Consider the following 23,285-nt stretch of genomic DNA (forward strand, 5'->3'; position numbering starts at 1 on the left):
CTTCTGTATCTTTTATTCCATTGCTGTCATTGTTTCTTCTCACACTCAAACTTACATCAATGGACAGTACCACAATGTTGATATTATTCAGGCATTCTAAGGCACCACTTAGAGCATATATTCCAGTTACAGATGCTGAGCGTTTTAAAATACCTGTGCCCGATAATGTTTACTGTTTCCATAAGTCTGTAAATTTGTGGCAGCAGCAGAAACAGTGGAGGAAAGAGGATTGGGAAGGGCTTTTTCAAATCAGGCAGAGAAGGGTATTTCAGAGGTATTACATCATGTGCCAGCTAATAATAATAGTGGTACCACTCTCGCCTCTGTGTTCGAAGGCTGAGGTTTCAAGTCTCACTCCAGAGACCTGAGCACATAACCTAGGCTAACACTTCAGTGCAGTACTGATTGAGTGCTGCACTGTTGGAGGTGACATCGTTCAGATGCAATGTTAAATTGAGGCCCTGTCTGCCCTCACAGGTGGATGTAAAATATTCCATGGCACTATTCAAAGAAGAACAGGGGTATTTTCGGTGTCCTCGCCAATATATACCCCTCAACAACCACCTTAACAGATGATCTAGTAATTTATTTTGTTCCTGTTTATAGGGTTTTGCTCTGTGCAAATTGTCTGCCACATTTCCTATTATTACGACAGTGACTGCAGTTCAAAAAAAAACATCATCGGTTGTAAAGCACTTTGGGACATCCTAAGGTGGTGAAAGGAATTATATAAATACAAGCCTTTCTTTTTTTTTTTCCTAATTTGTTGTATTTTATTTATTAAGGAGGACACAAACAACCTTCCAGATATAAAAGGGGTCAGAGGGTCTAGTAAGGAGGAGGAACTGAGGGAAATCTTTATTAGTCGGGAAATTGTGTTGGGGAAATTGATGGGATTGAAGGCCGATAAATCCCCAGGGCCTGATGGATTGCATCCCAGAGTACTTAAGGAGGTGGCCTTGGAAATAGCGGATGCATTGACAGTCATTTTCCAACATTCGATTGACTCTGGATCAGTTCCTATCGAGTGGAGGGTAGCCAATGTAACCCCACTTTTTAAAAAAGGAGGGAGAGAGAAAACAGGGAATTATAGACTGACCTCAGTAGTGGGTAAAATGATGGAATCAATTATTAAGGATGTCATAGAAGCGCATTCGGAAAATGGTGACATGATAGGTCCAAGTCAGCATGGATTTGTGAAAGGGAAATCATGCTTGACAAATCTTCTGGAAATTTTTGAGGATGTTTCCAGTAAAGTGGACAAAGGAAAACCAGTTGATGTGGTATATTTGGACTTTCAGAAGGCTTTCGACAAGGTCCCACACAAGAGATTAATGTGCAAAGTTAAAGCACATGGGATTGGGGGTAGTGTGCTGACGTGGATTGAGAACTGGTTGTCAGACAGGAAGCAAAGAGTAGGAGTAAATGGGTACTTTTCAGAATGGCAGGCAGTGACTAGTGGGGTACCGCAAGGTTCTGTGCTGGGGCCCCAGCTGTTTACATTGTACATTAATGATTTAGACGAGGGGATTAAATGTAGTATCTCCAAATTTGCGGATGACACTAAGTTGGGTGGCAGTGTGAGCTGCGAGGAGGATGCTATGAGGCTGCATAGGTTAGTGACTTGGATAGGTTAGGTGAGTGGGCAAATGCATGGCAGATGAAGTATAATGTGGATAAATGTGAGGTTATCCACTTTGGTGGTAAAAACAGAGAGACAGACTATTATCTGAATGGTGACAGATTAGGAAAAGGGAAGGTGTAACGAGACCTGGGTGTCATGGTACATCAGTCATTGAAGGTTGGCATGCAGGTACAGCAGGCGGTTAAGAAAGCAAATGGCATGTTGGCCTTCATAGCGAGGGGATTTGAGTACAGTAGCAGGGAGGTGTTGCTACAGTTGTACAGGGCCTTGGTGAGGCCACACCTGGAGTATTCTGTAAAGTTTTGGTCTCCTAACTTGAGGAAGGACATTCTTGCTATTGAGGAAGTGCAGCGAAGATTCACCAGACTGATTCCCGGGATGGTGGGACTGACTTATCAAGAAAGACTGGATCAACTGGGCTTGTATTCACTGGAGTTCAGAAGAATGAGAGGGGACCTCATAGAAACGTTTAAAATTCTGACGGGTTTCGACAGGTTAGATGCAGGAAGAATGTTCACAATGTTGGGGAAGTCCAGAACCAGAGGTCACAGTCTAAGGATAAGGGGTAAGCCATTTAGGACCGAGATGAGGAGAAACTTCTTCACCCAGAGAGTGGTGAACCTGTGGAATTCTCTACCACAGAAAGTAGTTGAGGCCAATTCACTAAATATATTCAAAAGGGAGTTAGATGAAGTCCTTACTACTCGGGGGGTCAAGGGGTATGGCGAGAAAGCAGGAAGGGGGTACTGAAGTTTCATGTTCAGCCATGAACTCATTGAATGGCGGTGCAGGCTAGAAGGGCAGAATGGCCTGCTCCTGCACCTATTTTCTATGTTTCTATGTTTCTATGTTTCTATCCAAGAGTGACATTTTCCATATTACAACAGTGACTACAGTCTAAAAGTACTTCATTGGTTGTAAAGTGCTTGAGACGTCCGGTGGTTTAGAAATGTGCCATATAAATCCAAGTCTTTCTTTTCTTTTATTATCGAGATAGCATTACTTTTTTTGTCCTGACTAACCACAAGTAAAATGTTCTTTTCTCGTTCGACCTGACAATACTCTACATTTCATCATCATCGTAGGCAGTCCCTCGAAATCGAGGAAGACTTGCTTCCACTCCGAAAGTGAGTTTTCAGGTGACTCAACATTCCAATACGGGAATTACAGTCTCTGTCGCAGGTGGGACAGACAGTGTTTGAAGGAAAGGATGGGTGGGGAGTCTGGTTTGCCGCATGCTCCTTCTGCCACCTGCACTTGTTTTCTGCATGCTCTCATGTCGCGACTCGAGGTGCTCAGCGCCCTTCTGGATGCTCTTCCTCCAATTAGGGCTGTGTTTACTGAAGCTGTGACTACAAGTCCTACCCAGCTAAACATTGTGTTCAATCAAATAATCCTATCTACTTCAATCTGTCATTTTAACGCAGAATCTGAATGTGCCGGAACATTATATGGACACAATATTTTAAATAACTTTATATTTGTTTTTAGATGAGTTATTAACATCCAGTGACTATGTTTCAAAATCAAATGTTTTTTGCAGCACCATAAAATATAGTATTTTCTTTATAATAGGTTTGCAGCAGCTGTGCAGTTGTTTCATTGCAGTTTATTTTGGCAGTTTGCATAATTAATTACATAACAATGTTTTAACACAAAATGCACAAAATAAAAGTTCATATTGATACGTGTCATGTGAATCTTATACAAGAGCTCTACATGGTTTATATAGAAGATATCCACCATGTTTTTGGGAAGCATATACCCTTCAGACAGTTGGTGCATTTGTTAAGATGTTGGAAAGAAAAGTACAGCCTCCTTCATCAGCTTGTACAGTCAGCAAAAGAACACTATTGTTGCACTACTCTAATGGCCACTAAGGAATGTTTGATGTTACATAAGAACATAAGAACATAAGAATTAGGAACAGGAGTAGGCCGTCTAGCCCCCCGAGCCTGCTCCGCCATTCAACAAGATCATGGCTGATCTGGCCGTGGACTCAGCTCCACTTACCCACCCGCTCCCTGTAACCCTTAATTCCCTTATTGGTTAAAAATCTATGTTGCTGCAATAGAGCCTGTTTTTTAATGTTCTGATATATTTCCAATGAAAGACCTAGAGCTAGAACCTCCACTTTAGTGCTTATCGTTCCAAAATGGACGTTATTTCTGGTGAGATTACTGGGTTCTCGCCCTTTCTCAAACCACCTAGTCTACATTTTTGAAAATGGGCATTACCGCGAGCAATATGAAATTGGTGGTAGCATTAAATCTCGCCGACCTTCTGCGGTAAAGTGTGTCCGTCCTTAGCAACGGCATGGCAATGCTCGATTCCTGTGATTAAGGAGGTCAAGGGACATCATGACATGCGCAGAAGAGGAGACAGAGAGAAAGGGAGCTCAGAGGCACTGAAATCGTGTGTGGCTGTGGTGTGTGCTTGTCTGGCTGTTGTCGGAGGCACGAGGGTAGCACGCGGATTCACCAGTCGCAAAAAGCCTACAAAGCACCAAGAACATAGTTGGTACCGCGCTTTTGTCCAACAAATAATATATAATATGGGAGGGATGGTGGAGGCCCTGGAGCTGGTAGCCAAGAACACTGGTGGCAGAGGGCTCCCAGTGGTCCCGGAGCGTGGCACTGCACCCCAAGGTGCCACACACCCAATGCCGACCAGCAGCAACATCTTGCTTCTGGCTCGGAGCACGTTCCCACCTCGGGACTGTATTCTCCCATAACCGTCCAAGCAGTGTTTTGGCTGTCACCCCACCCCCCCCCCCCCCAATGAAGCATCGCCTGAGGAGTTCCTAGGCCAGGCAGCTTGGAGTCAGGAGGGGAAGGGGAAGGGGTAGAGGTGGGGAGGAGAAGTGGGGGGTGAGGGAAAGGGTTGGTTTGTACAAAAATCCTGATGGTTTCAGACTAATGTACGGTTTAAATGTTTTTTATTTAACAAAACCTTGTAGCGCATTGGCTTCGATAGCTGCACCGTTACACACTGGTGATTCCTTACCATCAAAAGGTATAATTACACTTAACGTAAATCAACTTAAACGTTAACTGTCAGCAAGGCGATGCCCACCATTGATGTATAACCTGCACACCCAGCAGTGTGTCAGCCTTGTAAATAACACCAACGTCCTTTCAGGCAAAGCATTCATTGATGAGCTCCTGACGTAAGGCTCTTGCAGCTATCATGCCACCATGGGGCCTTTCATGTAGTCTACATGGGGCCGGGGGCATGACTCCAGTATCAGCCTGATTGTCTGGGCCGATGTCAGCGTCCGCCTCCTCGTTCTCCTCGTCCTCTCTCTGGTGAGGTGGACTGTCAGACTCATCAGGCAATTCTTGTCTCCTCCTGATAGCCAAGTTATGCAGCATGGAGCACACCACCATGAATTGAGCTATCTGCTCAGGGTGGTATTGGAGCTCGCCTCCTGAGTGATCCAGGCATCTAAAGCACTGCTTCAGCACGCCAATTGTTTTCTCCACGATATTGCGAGTTGCTCTGTGGCTCTCATTGTTTTGCCTCTTGGCTTTGATGTGCGTGTCACGCAGGGTGGGTCATCAGCCAGGTGGCGAGGCCATATCCTTTGTCACCAAGCATCCAGCATTGACCTTGTGGCTGATTGTTAAACAAGTCAGATACAGTGCTCTCACACAGGATGTGAGCATCATGGATTCTGCCTGGAAATTGAGCATTCACTGCCAGTATAATTTGCTGGTGGTCAACAATGAATTGGACATTCAGGAAGTGGAATCCCTTGCGGTTCCTGAAAACCTCTGCATCCTGAAAAGGTTCCCGCATCGCGATGTGCATACAGTCTATTGCTCCCTGCACCTTGGGGATGTTTGCAATTCTGGAGAATCCAAGAGCCCTCTCACTCTGTGCCTCCCTGGTCATAGGGAAGATGATCAAGTCCCTTCATGCATGCATACAGGGCTTCAGTGACCTGTCTAATACAGCGATGTGTGGCATGCTGAGAAAGTCCACAAATGTCTCCAGCTGTGGCCTGAAAAGAACCCGAGGCGTAGAACGACAGTGCCGCGGTGACATTGACCTCGACAGACAGTGCAGTACTGATGGTGCTGGCAGGCTGCAGATCTCCCTTATGAACTGGCATACCACAGTGATAACCTCTTTGTGGAAGCTCAGTCTCCGAAGGCAGGTGGTGTCAGGCAAGTCGAGGTAAGAATGCTTCTCCTTGTACTTGCGGGTGGTGTAACATCTGGTCCTCCTCAGCAGACTGTCACCTAATGCAGTGGAGCCTACCTTCGACGATCTCGAATCTGCTGCATGCAATTGGTCACCAAGAGAGGATGAGAAAGGACAGGCCCCATTGCAGTAACTCTCTGTTTTCCACCGATTGGTCACAAACAAGGAACATCCCGATGCAGACACCTATTCAATTCACTGTATGGTCAAGATGTATTTAGAGATGTACACAGCAACTTCAACGACCTGCAGGGTACATCCAAACTCCACCGAGGTTGAAGCACAGCAGCCTTTTAAAGGATGCGACATGTGATCTAGAACATGGCATCCATAACGCTGTGATTAGTTCCGGTTAGTTCCACTTTTTCTGGGCATTTTTTTGAGCGAGCGATATTGTGGGCGTAATGTGTGCGAGGTGATGACATTGACACTGGGCAATCTCATGGCCGCTAGTTTTGGTAAATATGCTTTTTACAACAAATAAAAGTGGGCGGGCGGTATTAGTGAATCTTGGCGTTAATTCCATGCAGAAAGTAATGCTGGCCGATATTATGGGCGTTGATATCGCCCATTCTGATGATTCCGCCCAAAAAAAGTGGGCAGGCGGTAATATTTTTTCCCGGCGTTAAGTACATGGGGAAAGTAACGCTCGACGATAAATTTCCGAAAAATGCCCGTCAGTTTGCATTTTGTGCCAAAATAGGCGTCATATGGGTGTTATATGTCATTTCAGCAGTAAAATGGGCGTTAAGTGGGTGTTAAGCATGCAAAAAAAGTGGAGGTTCTAGCCCCTTGGCCCTGAAATTCCAGTTGGAGGCATCCTGCAGGCAATTGTCTCCGACCGGAGAATTTTTCCGAAAGTACCTGGTGGTCCCAGAGGCAGCTTCGATTCCGGTAGGGAGGCCTTCTCTTCCCACGTTGCGAAGCGTGCTCCCATCCTTGAGCCTCCCACGCAGAAGGTGCATTCACATGTGACTGCTCAACCAATCAGGTAGAGTATTCGCAATTAATAGCAATGGGAACTCCATATCTTCGTGTTCTGATTGGCCCTGAAATCCCGGTCGGAGCTTCCCGCGGGCAATTGCCTCTGACCGGAGAATTTTTCCGAAGGTATCTGGTGATCCCGGAGGAGCGTGAGATTCTGTTGGGGAGGTCTCTTCCAGTACTGCGAAGCACACTCCCGTCCTCCAAGTTCCCACACAGAAGGTGCAATCATGTGTGACTGCTCAACCAATCAGATAAAGTATTCTCAATTAATAGCAATGAGAACTCCGTATCTACGACTTCTCATTGATATTAATTGAGAAAAAAAAGTCAAACACAATAACACCAACTAAAAAATAAAAAACAGACCTCACATAATTAAAATTAAAGTTAATAAATACCTTAGAGAAAAAAAAAATCGAGTTTTTAAAACGTTTTTTTAATTATGGTTTAAAGTAAATTTAATGTAGTGAGTATGGATTTTAAAAATAAAATGTGTATTTTTAATTTAATTTTTTATGTGTTAAGTGTGTTTTAAAACTCTTACGCCTGTAAAACTAAGCTATGCGCCTGTTTCTATCAGGCGCAAGAGTTTTGAGGACATTTGCTGGGCAAGATATGGGTACATTCCGCAATCTTGCCCTTGCAAATGTCCTTGCTCCCAATTTGCATGAGATCTGTCGAGCTCCAACTTGACAGATCGTAAAAGCTGATTTTCAGCGCATGCGCATTGTGCGCAGAAAACTGGCTTTTCCGATGCCTTCCTGGGTCAGTAGTAACTCCGTACGGACCCAGGGAAGCCAGAATTTCTGGGCCATAGCTTAATATAGCGAGAAGTAGGGAAGATGGAATTGGCATCAGCTGAAAACGTGCACATTTTTTGAGGCTAAGTAGCTTTTACAATTTTCTAACATTTCTGCACTTCATATCATCTGTTCTGTGCTGAGGCTGCAGCTTATCTAACCTGTACATATCGGAGTTGTCACTGAGATGGATTCTGGTCTGTACCAGATGTGAATTGGTACTCTTTTATTCCATGCAGACTGCAGGTCATTTGTAACGGAAATAGCACAATCTTACTATCTGACATTCTAGTGTGGAAAATTGAATCACTACTTTTTAAATCATTCTTTCAGTTTAGAAATCCCTGTTTTATTTACGGCTGCTAAATCATTTATACTTACCTGGAATAAAGAGAAAGTAAAAATCAATACAGAATTCATGAAACATAAATTCATGATGTTTGGAGGTTTAAATCCTCAGGAGTTTGTGTCATTTATAATACCCTGAGGTTTGCTTGAAAAGGGAATGAGCTTTCAAAACGTTTGCTACACACAGAATGCTTTGAAAATACTGCCACTACACCAATCCAGTTGTTGTGCTGAACCAATTGTACTGTAATAACGTTTTGGTAATGAAATTCATGTTTGTGATTGTGCTGTAGAAAGAGGCCTTTCGGTCCAACGTACCCTGTGGCAGCTCTTTTAAAGAGCTAACTAATTAGTCCCATACCCCTGCTCTTTCCCCATAGCACAGCAATTTTCTCCTTTTCAAGTATGTATCCAATTCCTTTTGAAAGTTTCTATTGATTCTGCTTTGAACATACTTTCAGGCGTTTGCTGAGAGGTTTCACTGCATTCCACATCATAACAGCTCAGTGTTAAACTAGTGGTCTTGTTAATATACAAAGGGCGAGAAATTGCACTTATATCAATATTGCCCACATCTGAGCGGTATTTCCGATGGTAGTCGATGTCCCACTTTTAAGAACCGCTGGAATACCACCCATTTTCAAAATGGCTAGTTTCAGCTGTTTTGGGGGGGCGGTGGTGGTAGCAGTAGCAAATGGGCGGTAGCGGTCTTTTTTGTTGTCCCTGACAACGGCCATTCTGCGCATGCGTGATTTAATTTTTTTCTGCACTTCACTTTTCACGTGATTCAAGGGGTCAGGGGTCACCTGCACATGCGCTGAAGAGGAAGGGAGGGGGAGAGAGAGAGAAAGCAAGTGGAGAGCGGCTGAGCAGATTATTTGCATTTTTAAACATTATTACCAATTTGAAAACTATTTCCAATGGATATCGAGGAGGAAGCAATGCAGGACATGGCTGAGGTAGCCGAGGTAGCGGAGATGGGAGGGAGGAAGAGAGTCAATCATTTTTTGGATGAGTCCCAAGCTGCCTTGGTCCATGACGTAGAGATGCAGTGGACCCAGTTGACCCGGGGTGAGCATGGGAAACCACCCCCTAAGGTGTACCAACGCATATGGGCGGAGATTGCAGAGGTAGTGTCATCAACCGCCCATGATTTCGAGAGCCAAGCCAGTGTCGCAAGCGCTGGAATGACCTCATTGCATCTGCGGGAGTACATACTATCTTTCTGGGCTAGAACCTTCACTTTTGTGCTTGGGCGATATTTCCAGCACCTAGTCTCCATTTATGAAAATGGGCGTTACCGCAAGCGATATGAAATGGGCGTTAGCGTTACATTTTTTTAACCTACTGCCGTAAAGTTGCCGTCCTTAGAAACGGCATGGCAACGCTCGATTCCCACGATTCAGGAGGTCAAACGTCATCATAACATGCGCAGAAGAAGAGACAGATAGAGAGGGAGCTCAGAGGCACTGAACGCATGTGTGGCTGTGGTGTGTGCTTGTCTGGCTGTTGTGGGGGGCACGAGGGAGATTCACCAGCACCAAAAAGCCCACTAAGCACCAGGAACATAGTTGGCGCCAAGTTTTTGTCAAACAAATAAGATATAACATGGAAGGGATGGAGGAGGCCCTGGAGCTGGTAGCCAGGAACACTGGTGGCAGAGGGCTCCCAGTGGTCCCGGAGCGCATCACTGCACCCCAAGGTGCCGCACCCCCATTGTCAACCACACGAGAGCCAGCAGCAACATCTTGCTTCTGGCTCGGAGCACATTCCTATCTCGGGACCCTCCTCTCCCATATCCGTCCAAGCGGCATTTCATCCGTCACCTCACCCCCGCCCCCCCATCCCTCCCACTGAATGAAGCATCGCCTGAGGAGCTCCTCGGCCAGGCGGCTTGGAGGCAGGAGGGGAAGTGGAAGGGTTAGAGCTGGGGAGGAGAAACAGGGGGGTTGGGGGGAGGGTTGGTTTGTACAGAAATACTGATGATTTCAGACTAATGTTTGGTTTAAATGTTTTTTATTTAACAAAACCTTGTCGCGCATAGGCTCAGATAGCTGCACCATTACACACTGGTGATTCCTTAGGGGTATAATTACACTTAACGTAAATCAACTTAAAATGTAATTGTCACCAAGGTGATACCCACCATTGATGTATGACCTGCACACCCAGCAGTGTGTCATCCTTGTAAATAACACCAATGATCTTTCAGGCAAAGTGATCATTGATGAGCTCTGACACAAGGCTCTTGCAGCTATCATGCCAGCACAGGCCCTTTCATGTGGTCTACAGTGGGGCCAGGGCATGGCTTCAGCTTCAGCCTGATTTTCTGGGCCGATGTCAGCGTCCGCCTTCTCATCCTCCTCTTCCTCTCTCTGGTGAGGTGGACTGTCAGACTCATCAGGCAATTCTTGTCCCTGCCTGATAGCCAAGTTGTGCAGCATGGAGTACAGCACCACAAATTGAGCTACCTGCTCAGGGTGGTATTGGAGCTCGCCTCCTGAGTGGTCCAGGCATCTAAAGCGCTGCTTCAGCACGCCAATGGTTTTCTCCACGATATTGCGAGTTGCTCTGTGGCTCTCATTGTATCGTCTCTTGGCTTCGGTGTGGTGTCATCAGCCAGGTGGTGAGGCCATATCCTTTGTCACCAAGCATCCAGTATTGACCTTGTGGCTGATTGCTAAACAAGTCAGATACAGTGCTCTCACGCAGGATTTGAGCATCATGGTTGCTGCCCAGAAATTGAGCATTCACTGTCAGTATAATTTGCTGGTCATCGACAACCAGTTGTACATTCAGGAAGTGGAATCCCTTGCAGTTCCTGAAAACCTCTGTATCCTGAAAAGGTGTCCACATCGCAATGTGCGTACAATCTATTGCTCCCTGCACCTTGGGGAAGTTTGCAATTCTGGAGAATCCAAGAGCCCTCTCACTCTGTGCCTCCCTGGTCATCGGGAAGCTGATCAAGTCCCTCCTGCATGCATACAGGGCTTCAGTGACCTGTCTAATGCAGCTATGTGTGGCATGCTGAGAAAGTCCACAAATGTCTCCAGCTGTGGCCTGAAACGAACCCGAGGCATAGAACGACAGTGCCGTGGTGACTTTGACCTCGACAGACAGTGCAGTACTGATGGTGCTGGCAGGCTGCAGATCTCCCCTTATGAGCTGGCATACCTCAGTGATAACCTCTTTTTGGAAGTGCAGTCTCAAAAGGCAGGTGGTGTCGGGCAAGTCGAGATAAGAATGCATCTCCTTGTACTTGCGGGGTATAACGTCTGGTCCTCCTCACCTGTCTGGCACATCTTACATTGGGCACATAATGCAGTACCTTCAGCGATTTCGAGTCTGCTGCATGTAATTGATCACCAAGAGAGGGTAAGAAAGGACAGGCCCCATTGCAGTCGCTCTTTCTTTTCCACCAATTGGTCACAAACAAGGAATGTCCTGATGAAGACATCTATTCAATTCCAATTGAATTGTATGGTCAAGATGGTTGATGTTCACATCAACTCCAACGATCTACAGAGTACATCCGAACTCCGCCGAGATTGAAGCACAGCAGCCTTTTAAAAGATGCGACATGTGATCTAGAACATGCCGTTCATAATGCTGTGATTCGTTCCACTTTTGCTCGGCGTTTGTTGAGCGAGCGATATTGTAGGTGATAGGTGTGCGAGGTGGTGAAATTGATGCTGGGAGATCTCATGGCCGCTAGTTTCGTTAAATATGCTCTTTATGACAAAAAAAGTGGGTGGGTATTATTGAATCTCAGCATTAAATCAGTGCGAAAATAAACACTGGGCAATATTATGGGCATTGATTTTGCCCTTTCTGATGATTCCGCCCCAAAAATTGGGTGGGGGGTAATATTTTTGCCTGGCGTTAAGCACATGGGGAAAGTAATGCTCGGCGATAAGATTCCTAAAAATGTCCGTCAGTTTCCATTTTGTGCCAAAGCAGACGCTATATGTACGTTATATGTCATTTCAGCGGTAAAATGGGTGTTAAGTGGGCATTAAGCATGCAAAAAAAGTGGCGGTTCTAGCCCAATAACTTTAATAACTTTAATCATGCACAGACTCATTACTTAAAATGTAAATCTGCCAGATTGTAATTAAGCTTGGTAAATTGGGTCTGCTTGGTGTCATGCATTATTTCTTATTGCTTTTCTGAACTTAGATGTGTTCATCATGCATCAATTCCATCCTAATGGTATTAACATATCCCATCTAACATTAATGGGACATTGATGAAAAGCCTTGGGGATGGATAATTGTAGATGTCTATTTGTGTGTTCTGTACTCGTACCTGGCCAATTAGCTTATATCATGCTCTTGTCACCTTTGCAGAAGAAGATCTCTTCTGATCGCACGGAGCATCAGCGCATGGGAGAGCTGGTTGAACTGACTGATCTCGAGGAGTGGGCCTTCACCCTCGTGGGGACACATAATCGCTTGGCCACCCGTAGTGGTGCAGATCCGGTTGTGGCGGCAGGTAAGTCATATATAACCCCCGGGTTGTGCAGCGGTCAGACATGTCATTTAATGCTATTTGAGTATAATATATGAATGATGTAATGTAATGTAATGAATGCTTGTATCCTGAAATCTTATTGTAATGCCATGCAGTTTCTGTACATTCTGTTCATGTTAATTTATTGTAACGTCTCTCAGTGATATCTAATGCAGTAGTGTTGCTCCTCCTACATATGCCTTCACAGTGTAAGTGTTCTCATTTAACCCTGGCCCTCCCCTCCTCTTCTACTAACCTCTCATATTATGTTTTTCTAGCTGCCCAAGTACATCGGAGACCTGAGGAAGCCCCTGGGGTGTCATCCTTACTGTTGCAAGTGGAACTCACCACCAGAAGGGAGACCACAGAGGAGGAGAATTGTGTGGATGAGCCTCAAGCCAGCTCATCAACGCAACATCTAGAAGAGGGGGAGTCGGGGACTCACGGGCCCAATCTACCTGCGGCCACCTCTTCCTCAAATGAATCAAACTTTCCAGGATTCCGTTCCGAGGAAGTAGCTGGACCAAGCAACTTGCAGCAGGGCACACCAAGTGGTCCAGCACCTATGCCTAATCTGCGGTAGGGAGGAGGTGTTATTGTTATTTTAATTGCTTTTCAAAAATTGTTGACTGTTGGGTGTTGGGGGGGAGGGGGTTGTGGGTGTTATTGTTATTCTAAAATTATTGACTGTTGGGGGAGGGGGGGTTTTGGGTGTTTCTAATTTTTAATATTTAATGTTTTAATGTTTTCAATGATAGTCTCTGTTAATTGGTAGTTTTTTTTTAATTGTGTTGCTTGATCCTTTACTCATTAGTTAACTATTTATTTCAAGAAAAATGTTTTTGCAATTTTGTTAGATTATACCAATTTTTATTACACATACAATTCTTGTGCAGTTTCTCACTCACTTTTACAAACGGAAGGTTAACAATCAATACAAGGGTTGCAAACAATGGGCAGGCGAGAATGAAATGTAATGTAACTGTCACCGTTCAAGCAAAGCGTCCATTTATGAGCTGCTGACGCAACAGTTTTGCAGTTGTGTAACGACCATGAGGCTTCTCCTGTGGTGTTGGGCGGGACGGGGGGGCGGGGGGTGTGGGTGAGGGGGATGGTGGCATGGGTTCATTGCAAGGCTGCTTGTCCTCCTCGAGATCCTCGTCCTCGTCCTCCTTTTTCACCTCCCCTCTCTCCTGAGGTGGTTGGCAATTCCATCTGGCAATTCCTGTCCCCTCTTGATAGCTAAGTTGTGCAGCATGCAGCACACCACAATGAAAGCGACCTGCTCAGGGTTGTATTGCAGGCTATCTCCAGAGTGGTCCAAGCATCTGAAGCGCTGCTTCAGCACTCCAATTGTTTTTTCGACGATATTGCATGTGGCTATATGGTTTGGATTGCAGCGATGCTCGGCATCTGTCTGGGGCTTATGGAGGGGGGTCATGATCTAGGTGGTGAGGCCGTATCCTTTGTCACCCAGCATCCAGCATTGACCTTGTGGCTGACTCTTAAAATGGCCGGAGCACTCTCATGCAAGATGTGCGCATCATTAATGCGCCGTGGAAAATTGGAATTTACTGGCATGATTATTTGCTTGTGGTCAACAACAAGCTGTACATTCAGGGAGTGGAATCCGTTTCAGTTACGGTACACGTCTGGCTCCTCTAAAGGTGCTCGCATGGCGATGTGCATACATTCTATTATGCCTTGCTCCTTGGGGCAGTTTGCTATTCTCAAGAAACCCAAAGCCCTCTCAGTCTGTGCCTCCCTGGTCATTGGGAAGTTTAGAAAGTCCATCCTGTGTGCGTAATGTGCTTCAGTCACCTGGCGAATGCAGCGATGTGTGGCGTGCTGAGAGATACAGCAAATGTTGCCAGCTGAGGCCTGAAAGGAGCACGATGCATAGAAAGAAAGTGCCGCAGTAACCTTAAACTCAATGGGCAGTGCGGTCCTGATGGTGCTGGTAGACTGCAGGTCTCCCTTAAGCAGCTGGCATATCTCACTGATGACCTCTTTTTGGAAGTGCAGCCTTTTAACGTACACTGTATCAGGTATGACCACTGCCTCCTGTAAATGCATTGGGGATAAGGCCATATCTTCCTCCTCCTCAGCAGTCTGCCACCCCTTTGATTGGGCACATAATGCTCTTCAATGAACCTTCTTCCATCTCTATGTGAGTAGTCAGCAAATTGGCTGAGAAATTACAGGCCCCATTCCTTTAAATGTCCTAAATTGCTATCAAAATTCTTCATTTGTCTTTAAACAACTACAAATGTACTCTAAATTGACTACAATGTGCTCAGATAATGTTTAAGATTTTCAAACACCCATAAAATCCACACAAATTGCTTTAATGCTTACATCAACTTGAAGCAGCCTTTTCATTAAGTTCATCTGATTTAAAACATGGCGTCCATACTGCTGGGTTAAGGTCAGATGAGTGCAGCTTTTTCTGAGCGGTTTTTAAGGTGGGCAGTAACTTGGGTGGTATTTGGGCGAATTGTCGAATTTAGCCTCCTGCGGTAATGTGGGCAGTAATTTCCACTTTTAACATTATTTTGGGCGGTGCACAAGCAATGACGTCAGATTTTAATTTTTTGAAATAGGCAGGCGGTTTCGCTTACCGCCGGCGGTAATTAACTGTCGAATTTACCGCTGGCAGTATTTGGGTGGTAAATGGGCGGTAGTTCCCATTTAAACACTGTTTTTGGCGGTTAATTGGGTGGTAAATGGGCGGAATGATGATGAAAGCCTAGCCCAAAGGTTCAGTGACATACAGGTTAAATAAATACTTTGTCCATGAAGATTTCTCTATGGTTTCTTGAAATATTCTGCAATGTGGCTCACTGCAATTAAAAAAAAAAGACAGCGGGAAGTAGCCATTGGGGATCCAAAGGAACGGTCTATAGTACTCAGGTAAGAGGTTGGGAGGTGTGCGGTGGGGGGGGTCAGGAAGGCATTGCAGTCGGATCAAGAGTAGAGAAGCTGCAGTGGAAGGGGAGGATGGGAGGCAAAAAATTCCTTGTGGGGTCCAGCGGAATACTCTTGCGGTCCACACAGAGATTAATAAAAAAATTAAAATCACTTACCTTTCTGTCATTTGAACCTGATCTGCATATTTAAAGAAAGATTCCACTGGCTTCTGGCGAGCATCCCACTTACCTGCTCAGATTAAGATCACAACATGTGATCAGGTTAAGATCACAACATATGGGAAGGCAGCAGTATAAGAACATAAGAATATAAGAACTAAGAACAGGAGTAGACCATACGGTCCCTCGAGCCTGCTCCACCATTCAATAAGGTCATGGCTGATCTGATCATGGACTCAGCTCCACTTCCCAGCCCGCTCCTCAATATCCCTTATCCCCTTATCGTTTAAGAAACTGTCTATTTCTGTCTTAAATTTATTCAATGTCCCACCTTCCACAGCTCTTTGAGGCAGCGAATTCCACAGATTTACAACCCTGAAAGAAGAAATTTCTCTTCATCTCAGCCCCTTTTTCTAAGATCATGCCCTCTAGTTCTAGTCTCCCCCATCAGTGGAAACATCCTCTCTGCATCCACCTTGTAAAGCCCCCTCATAATCTTATATGTTTCGATAAGCTCACCTCTCATTCTTCTGAATTCCAAAGAGTAGAGGCCCAACCTACTCAACCTTTCCTCATGTCAACCCCATCATCTCCGGAATCAACCTAGTGAATCTTCTCTGAACTGCTTCCAAAGCAAGTATATCCTTTCGTAAATATGGAAACCAAAATTGCACGCAGTATTCCAGGTGTGTCCTCACCAATACCCCATATAGTTGCAGCAAGACTTCTCTGCTTTTATACTCCATCTCCTTTGCAATAAAGGCCAAGATTCCATTGGCCTTCCTGATCACGTGCTGTATCTGCATACTATCCTTTTGTGTTTCATGCACATGTACCCCCAGGTCCCCCTGCATTGCTGCACTTTGCAATCTTTCTCCATTTAAGTAATAACTTGCTCTTTGATTTTATTCTGACAAAGTGCATGACCTCACACATTATACTCCATCTGCCAAATTTTTGCCCACTCACTTAGCCTGTCTATGTCCTTTTGCAGATTTTTTGTGTCCTCCTCACACATTGCTTTTCCTCCCATCTTTGTATTGTCAGCAAACTTGGCTACATTACACACAGTCCCTTCTTCCAAGTCGTTAATATAGATTGTAAATAGTTGGGGTGCCAGCACTGAACCCTGCGGCATCCCACTAGTTACTTGTTGCAAACCAGAGAATGAACCATTTATCCCGACTCTCTTTTTTCTGTTAGTTAGCTAATCCTCTATCCATGCTAATATATTACCCCAAACCCCTGAACTTATATCTTGTGCATTAACCTTTTATGTGGCACCTTGTCAAATGCCTTCTGGAAGTCCAAATACACCACATCCACTAGTTCCCCTTTATCCACCCTGTTCGTTACATCCTCAAAGAATTCCAGCAAATTTGTCAAACATGACATCCCCTTCATAAATCTATGACGACTCTGCCTGACTGAATTTTGATTTTCCAAATGTCCCGCTACTGCTTCTTTAATAATGGACTCCCAGCATTTTCCCAACCACAGATGTTAGGCTAACTAGTCTATAGTTTCCTGCTTTTTGTCTCCCTCCTTTTTTAAATAGGGGCATTACATTCGCAGTTTTCCAATCTGTATCCGTGAGGGTAAGTGATAAAATAGCCATAAATGGCTGCTCGGTTTCGATTAGGCGAGCAGAGTTAAATTCAGCCCTAGAGAAAAATGAAATAACCTTTAATACAATTAGTTCATAGATTTGATAGTTATGCTTCTTTTATAATCAACTACAACTTATAAATTCTATTGCAATTCATTTCAATCTCAGCCACCCATACAACAACAACTAGCATTTTTGTAGCACCATTAACATACTAAATCATTCCAAGGCACTTCATAGGAGCATAATCAGATAAAAATTGTAATTCACCTTAAAAGGCTGAACAGATTTTGCAGGTTACTAGAGGATCATGATATATTTGATTGGTGTGGAAAATAGACAATGGGAAGAATGTTTCATATCTTTTAATGCTAGAATTCTTGAAGATATGCATCACGTTATTTCCTATAATTCATTATTTTGGACCTGTTTCATCTGTTTGAGAATACTCTAATCTGTATTGAATTGAAATAGGTAAAAAACACAGTATGATACCAAATTAAATACTTCAAAGACTTCACATGGCTAAAACATCAAAATCTAAGCACTGATAAATGATACAACAGAAATGTAATTTAGAAAATTCAGCTCATAATGGAAATGTTGCCAAAACCCATTAATAATACTAAGCCCTGCTCCAGTAGAGCAGACATACTTAGTACAGTTATATTATAATTTTATTGTCCCCTCTGGGACCCTGTCAAAGGAGCATTACCAATACTGGAATGAAGCCAGCAGTTTTCCTCAGAATGATTATTCAACTTGCTGTGTTTATTGTTCTATAAAAGACAGTGACATTTCTGTAACACATTCCAAAACAAAATAGTCTCACTTTATTGTACAATTATCAATGAGTTGTCCCTCATTCAATGTACCTTCCTTTACGTCCACAAGTCTAGATTTTTCTTAATGGTTGGTGAGTACATGTGCCCCAATTCAAGGGAAAATGTTTTATTTTGTAACAGGCATAACCCCCACAGCTTGTCTATAAAACTTTGCAGTTCTGGAAAAGAAGCAATAGATTGACAGAACTTTAGCGAGATAAGCCTAAATAACAAATATGGGCATTTGATGGCAACCATTAAAGCTAAAAATTCCAAGGACAAGATCAGTTGCAGACGGTATAACACATGAGCTTGAATGTCAAAAGCAATGCAAAATTAAATGGAAGATTCTATAAAGCAGAAGGTATTGACCTTCTGCTTTATTGCAGCTTCAAGAGCCTGAACTGCATTTTATTACCTCGTAACAAGTCAACTGTTCATCTAAATATTGGATACTTCGATGCACGTTTACTGTAATAAATTAACAGAAGATGGCTCCTTTTAAATAGGTGTGTGAGATCAACAAGATATTTCACAGCTTGTAAAGATGCAATCATGGACTGTCATTGAATAATTTATTAGAGCAGTGCCCTTCAGGTTTGTGATGCATTTTTAAATCTCTTAACAATGCGAGCATAGAGGTAATAATTCATATTTAATGGGAGTGGTTATTTCAAAAGGTATGTTATATTGTGGCACCCATTTTGTATGACTGTGGGGTGTTTGTTTGGCTGTGGAAAAGTCCTTTCCAATGAAACATTTCACAATAAGCATGCCGTATTTAGGAAAAATATTTCTCTTTGTATGTAAGGCAGTGAATTTATCTTACCAGGGTAAATGTGCTTTTTTGATACTGATTATCATGTCGAAGATAGTCAGGGGTGGTTCTGTTGGAATGCTTTTGATTATATGACACAGGTTTCATTACAGTGCGTTATGAATGCCACAAGCATGCTTCGCCGGATGACAACAGATAGCTGCAGCGACTTTGCATCTAATTGCTATTCATGCGATGCATTCTACTTTCATCCACCATATGATGGACCTGTTATCTGTTTTTTCTCTCCTGATTCCTACTTTCTGACATAATTATTAGATCTATTCACTGGCTTTCAATGTGTTTAATGTTCCCATCAGAATCCATTCAGTTCTCATCAGTAACTGAAACCTCTTCATCCTCTGCTTTGATGTAATTTTTGAAGTTTACCTGTAATGTGCAGATCGTGGGCTGTCCATGAAAGCCTCATCAGACACTAATTCCAGTGAATGAAATCCCAGATCCCCATTGCGCATGACATCCCCATCATATCATCCCTCTGTCATGGAACATCACAGCGTCCTCCTGCGCACAAAGCTGAAATGAGAGCCACCACAAAACACACATTCCAAACAAAATTAATAACTTTATCACAATTCAATTAATATTACAATATGTATTAATCAACCTTGTGCAATCCCTTAGTGCCTGTCGTGAGTGTGCCTTTTCCTATTCTAGTGCTCCTATGTAGTGTTCCCCCCGTGGTTGCAGCGTGGCTGGTGGAAGACAGCTGACATTCTGTGGGGGAGACTTCGGATGGCTTGCAAGACAATCTCGACCAGCTGTCGGCCTCGAAGGCCCGGTTGTAGACAGTCCCACCTCGGCATGGTTGGCAGCAGTCTGGGTGGCTGGCTGACAGGCAGCATCAAGGGCACTGGCAGGGGTGGGATTGGGGGTGATGACTCATCATTTCTAGTAATCATTTGGAGGAAAATTGCTGGACTGCTGCAACACCTTGCAACCGCCTTTCCACACTCAGAACCCAGCCATGGTGGCCGCGGTCTGATCTTGCATGGCAGCAAGCTGAGCCTGCATGAGAACAGTCTGAGTTTCCACTGGAGCACTGAGATGTTGGGTCGCTTCTGCTTCTGCTGCAATGGAAGCTGCGACATCGCCCCCCCATCACACCCAGCATCGTGGTTGGGTCCACAGGTGTCCTAATGGAGCTGTCCATCATTTTCATCCTTCATGCTAGTTAAAACGACAAGAGGCTCTCTGGCAGACTTGCCATTGCACCAAGCATTTCTGTGTGCATGCCCATCACCCTTCTTCTGAAGGCCGCCCTATTGAAGTCCTCATCTGAGACCTGTACAGCAGAACTCGTGCTCTGAGGAACTGACACCTAAGCTGCCCTTTACCCCTGGCCTGACTACAGCCCCCTCGTGCCCGGTGCCTCACCATATGAAGATCCCACCTCTATACTACCCTCCAAAGTCCGCATAGTGCCACTTTCTGAGTTAATGCCTGGGAGTGTCAGATTGAATGACGTTGCATCTTCTTCTCATTCAGTCTCCTCCGCCAGACCTCAGGGCCAGGCTGGGCTGGTGGTACTTCTTGAGTATCTGAAAGGTTGAAAGGAACAAAGGTCGTGTTGTGTTGAGGGGTGGAGGAGAAAGCCAGATGTGCAAGCTTACACCATCAGTAGCTTGTAAGTGAAAAGAGCTTATGGGATGAGGGGGATGCGGGATGTGAGAAGGATTAGGTGTGAGCATACCATCATCTGCAGCAATGCTTTCAGCTTTGCCGTTCGCCTCAGTGATGGCCCCACCAATTATCTCCAGCACTGCTTCCACCGGCTCCGCAAGGTTGTGAAGTCGGGCTTGCCTTCCGCCAGTCTGCTGCTGCTCACGGCATTTATGAGCCACCTTTTCCTGTAAGAGAAAGGGAAGTGTGTCTGCGAACGTGGTGCAATGTGTTTGGGTAATGTGCCTAGAAATTACTGTTTGCAATATTAGCGGAAAAATATTTAATTACTTCACATGGCATTCTGCTGTTCGCTTTCCTAATGCAGCAATAACCTATTTATGTTAAATGAGTTAATACCTCTGCTAAAATAGCAGACCAGGGAATGATCACTTTAAGCATCATTGACTGATATTGGCAACAGTCAGTTCAGGGCTATAGATAGTTCTGCACATTATAACAAATATTGCTGTTAGTATTTGTGTGATCATGTAACCCATCTGAATGCATAAAACAGTAAGTGCAGATTATATGAGGCAGAATTAAATCTGTTTAATAAAAGTGATCTTTTATTCAATACGCATTGTTAGACATTGCATTTTAGAATTTAGACAGAATTACTGCCTGCAGGAAAATTGAAATTTGGGCGGGAAATCAACCTTGGGCACATTTATTGCTTGCTTGACTTTGCACTGAAAGTTAATCACAGGCGCTAATGGCTGCTGTCGAATTAGGTAAGTTGCAATTAAAACAATAATTAGCAAGTAGGACAACTGGAAAGCCACCCTGTTACTGTTCCCATTGTTAGTTTAAGCAGTAGCTACTGGAGGCGTTAAGGGCAGGGCATTTCTGAGCCTTAAACAACAACCCAACTCAGGAGCAGCAAAGCAGCATTACAGATGGCTCAAGGCTGAGGTCCAACAAAAAACATGGGACCTAAATCATCATCATAGGCAGTCCCTCGGAATCGCTTCCACTCTTAGCATGAGTTCTTAGGTGGCTGTACAGTCCAATAGGAGAACCACAGTCTCTGTTACAGATGGGACAAACAGTCGTTGAGGGAAAGAGTGGGTGGGACAGGTTTGCCGCACGCTCTTTCCCTGCCTGCGCTTGATTTCTGCATGCTCTCAATGACGAGACTCGAGGTGCTCAGCGCCTTCCCGGATGCACTTCCTCCGCTTAGGGCGTTCTTTGGCTAGGGACTCCCAGGTGTCAGTGGGGATATTGCACTTTATCAGGGAGGCTTTGAGGATGTCCTTGTAACTTTTCCGCTGCCCTCCTTTGGCTCATTTGCCGTGAAGGAGTTCCGAGTAGAGCACTTGCTTTGGGAGTCTCGTGTCTGGCATGCAAATTATGTGGCCTGCCCAGCGGAGCTGATCAAGTGTGGTCAGTACTTCAATGCTGGGAATATTGGCCTGGTTGAGGATGCTAATGTTGGTGTGTCTGTCCTCCCAGAGGATTTGTAGGATCTTGTGGAGACATCGTTGGTGATATTTCTCCAGCGACTTGAGGTGTCTACTGTTCATGGTCCATGTTTCTGAGCCATACAGGAGGGCGGGTATTACAAAGAACAGGTGGTGGATGGAGAAAGCACCAGAGATACAGCAGCTGTCCGACAGCCATAATGTGCGAAGATTGTTCATCGCAGTCAAGGCCACCTATGGTCCAAATACCCAAGGCCCCAACCCACTGCTGACCAAGAATGGGTAAACATTCATCAAGGACACCGAGGCACGCAGGGCCTGATGGAAGGAGAACTTCAAGGATCTCCTCAATTGAGACTCTGCCTTTGACTCGAGTCTTCTTGACTCCATCCCGCAGCATGCTACCCACCACCACCTCAGTAAAACCCCAACTGCACGAGATAGAAAAAGCCATAAGACAGCTTAAGAACAACAACGATGGAATCCCTGTTGAGACACTGAAGTATGGCGGAGAGTCACTGCTGGTGCGAATATATGACCTCATCTCTCTCATCTGGAAGGAGGAGAGCATGCCGGGAGATCTCAGAGATGCAGTGATCGTGGCCATCTTTAAAAAATGGGACAAGTCCGACTGTGGCAACTACAGAGGAATTTCCCTGCTATCAGTCACTGGGAAAGTCATCGCAAGAGTCCTCCTCAACTGTCTTCTCCCTGTGGCCGAGGAGCTCCTCCCGGAGTCACAGTGCGGATTGTGTCCCTTATGGGGCACAACGGACATGATTTTTGCAGTGCGACAGCTACAGGAAAAATGCAGGGAACAGCACCAGCCCTTATACATGGCCTTCTTCGATCTTACAATGGCCTTTGACACTGTCAACCGCGAGCGTCGATGGAGCATCCTCCTCTGTTTCGGATGCTCCCAAAAGTTTGGCACCATCCTCCCCTGCTCCACGACGACATGCAGGCCATGATCCTTACCAATGGATCTATTACAGAACCAATCCACTTCCGGACTGGGGTCAAACAGGGCTGCGTCATCACCCCAATCCTCTTCTCAATCTTCCTCGCTGCCATGCTCCACCTCACAGTCAACAAGCTCCCCGCTGGAGTGGAACTAAACTGCAGAACCAGTGGGAACCTGTTCAACTTTCGGCATCTCCAGGCCAGGTCCAAGACCACCGCAACCTCTTTTGTCGAGCTACAGTACGTGGATGACGCCTGCATCTGCGCACATACAGAGGCTGAACTCCAGGACATAGTCAATGTATTTACTGAGGCGTACAAAATCATGGGCCTTACGCTAAACATCCGTAAGACAAAGGTCCTTCACCAGCCTGT

This window comes from Pristiophorus japonicus, chromosome 1, assembly GCF_044704955.1.
Source record: "Pristiophorus japonicus isolate sPriJap1 chromosome 1, sPriJap1.hap1, whole genome shotgun sequence".
NCBI classification, from domain to species: domain Eukaryota; kingdom Metazoa; phylum Chordata; class Chondrichthyes; family Pristiophoridae; genus Pristiophorus; species Pristiophorus japonicus.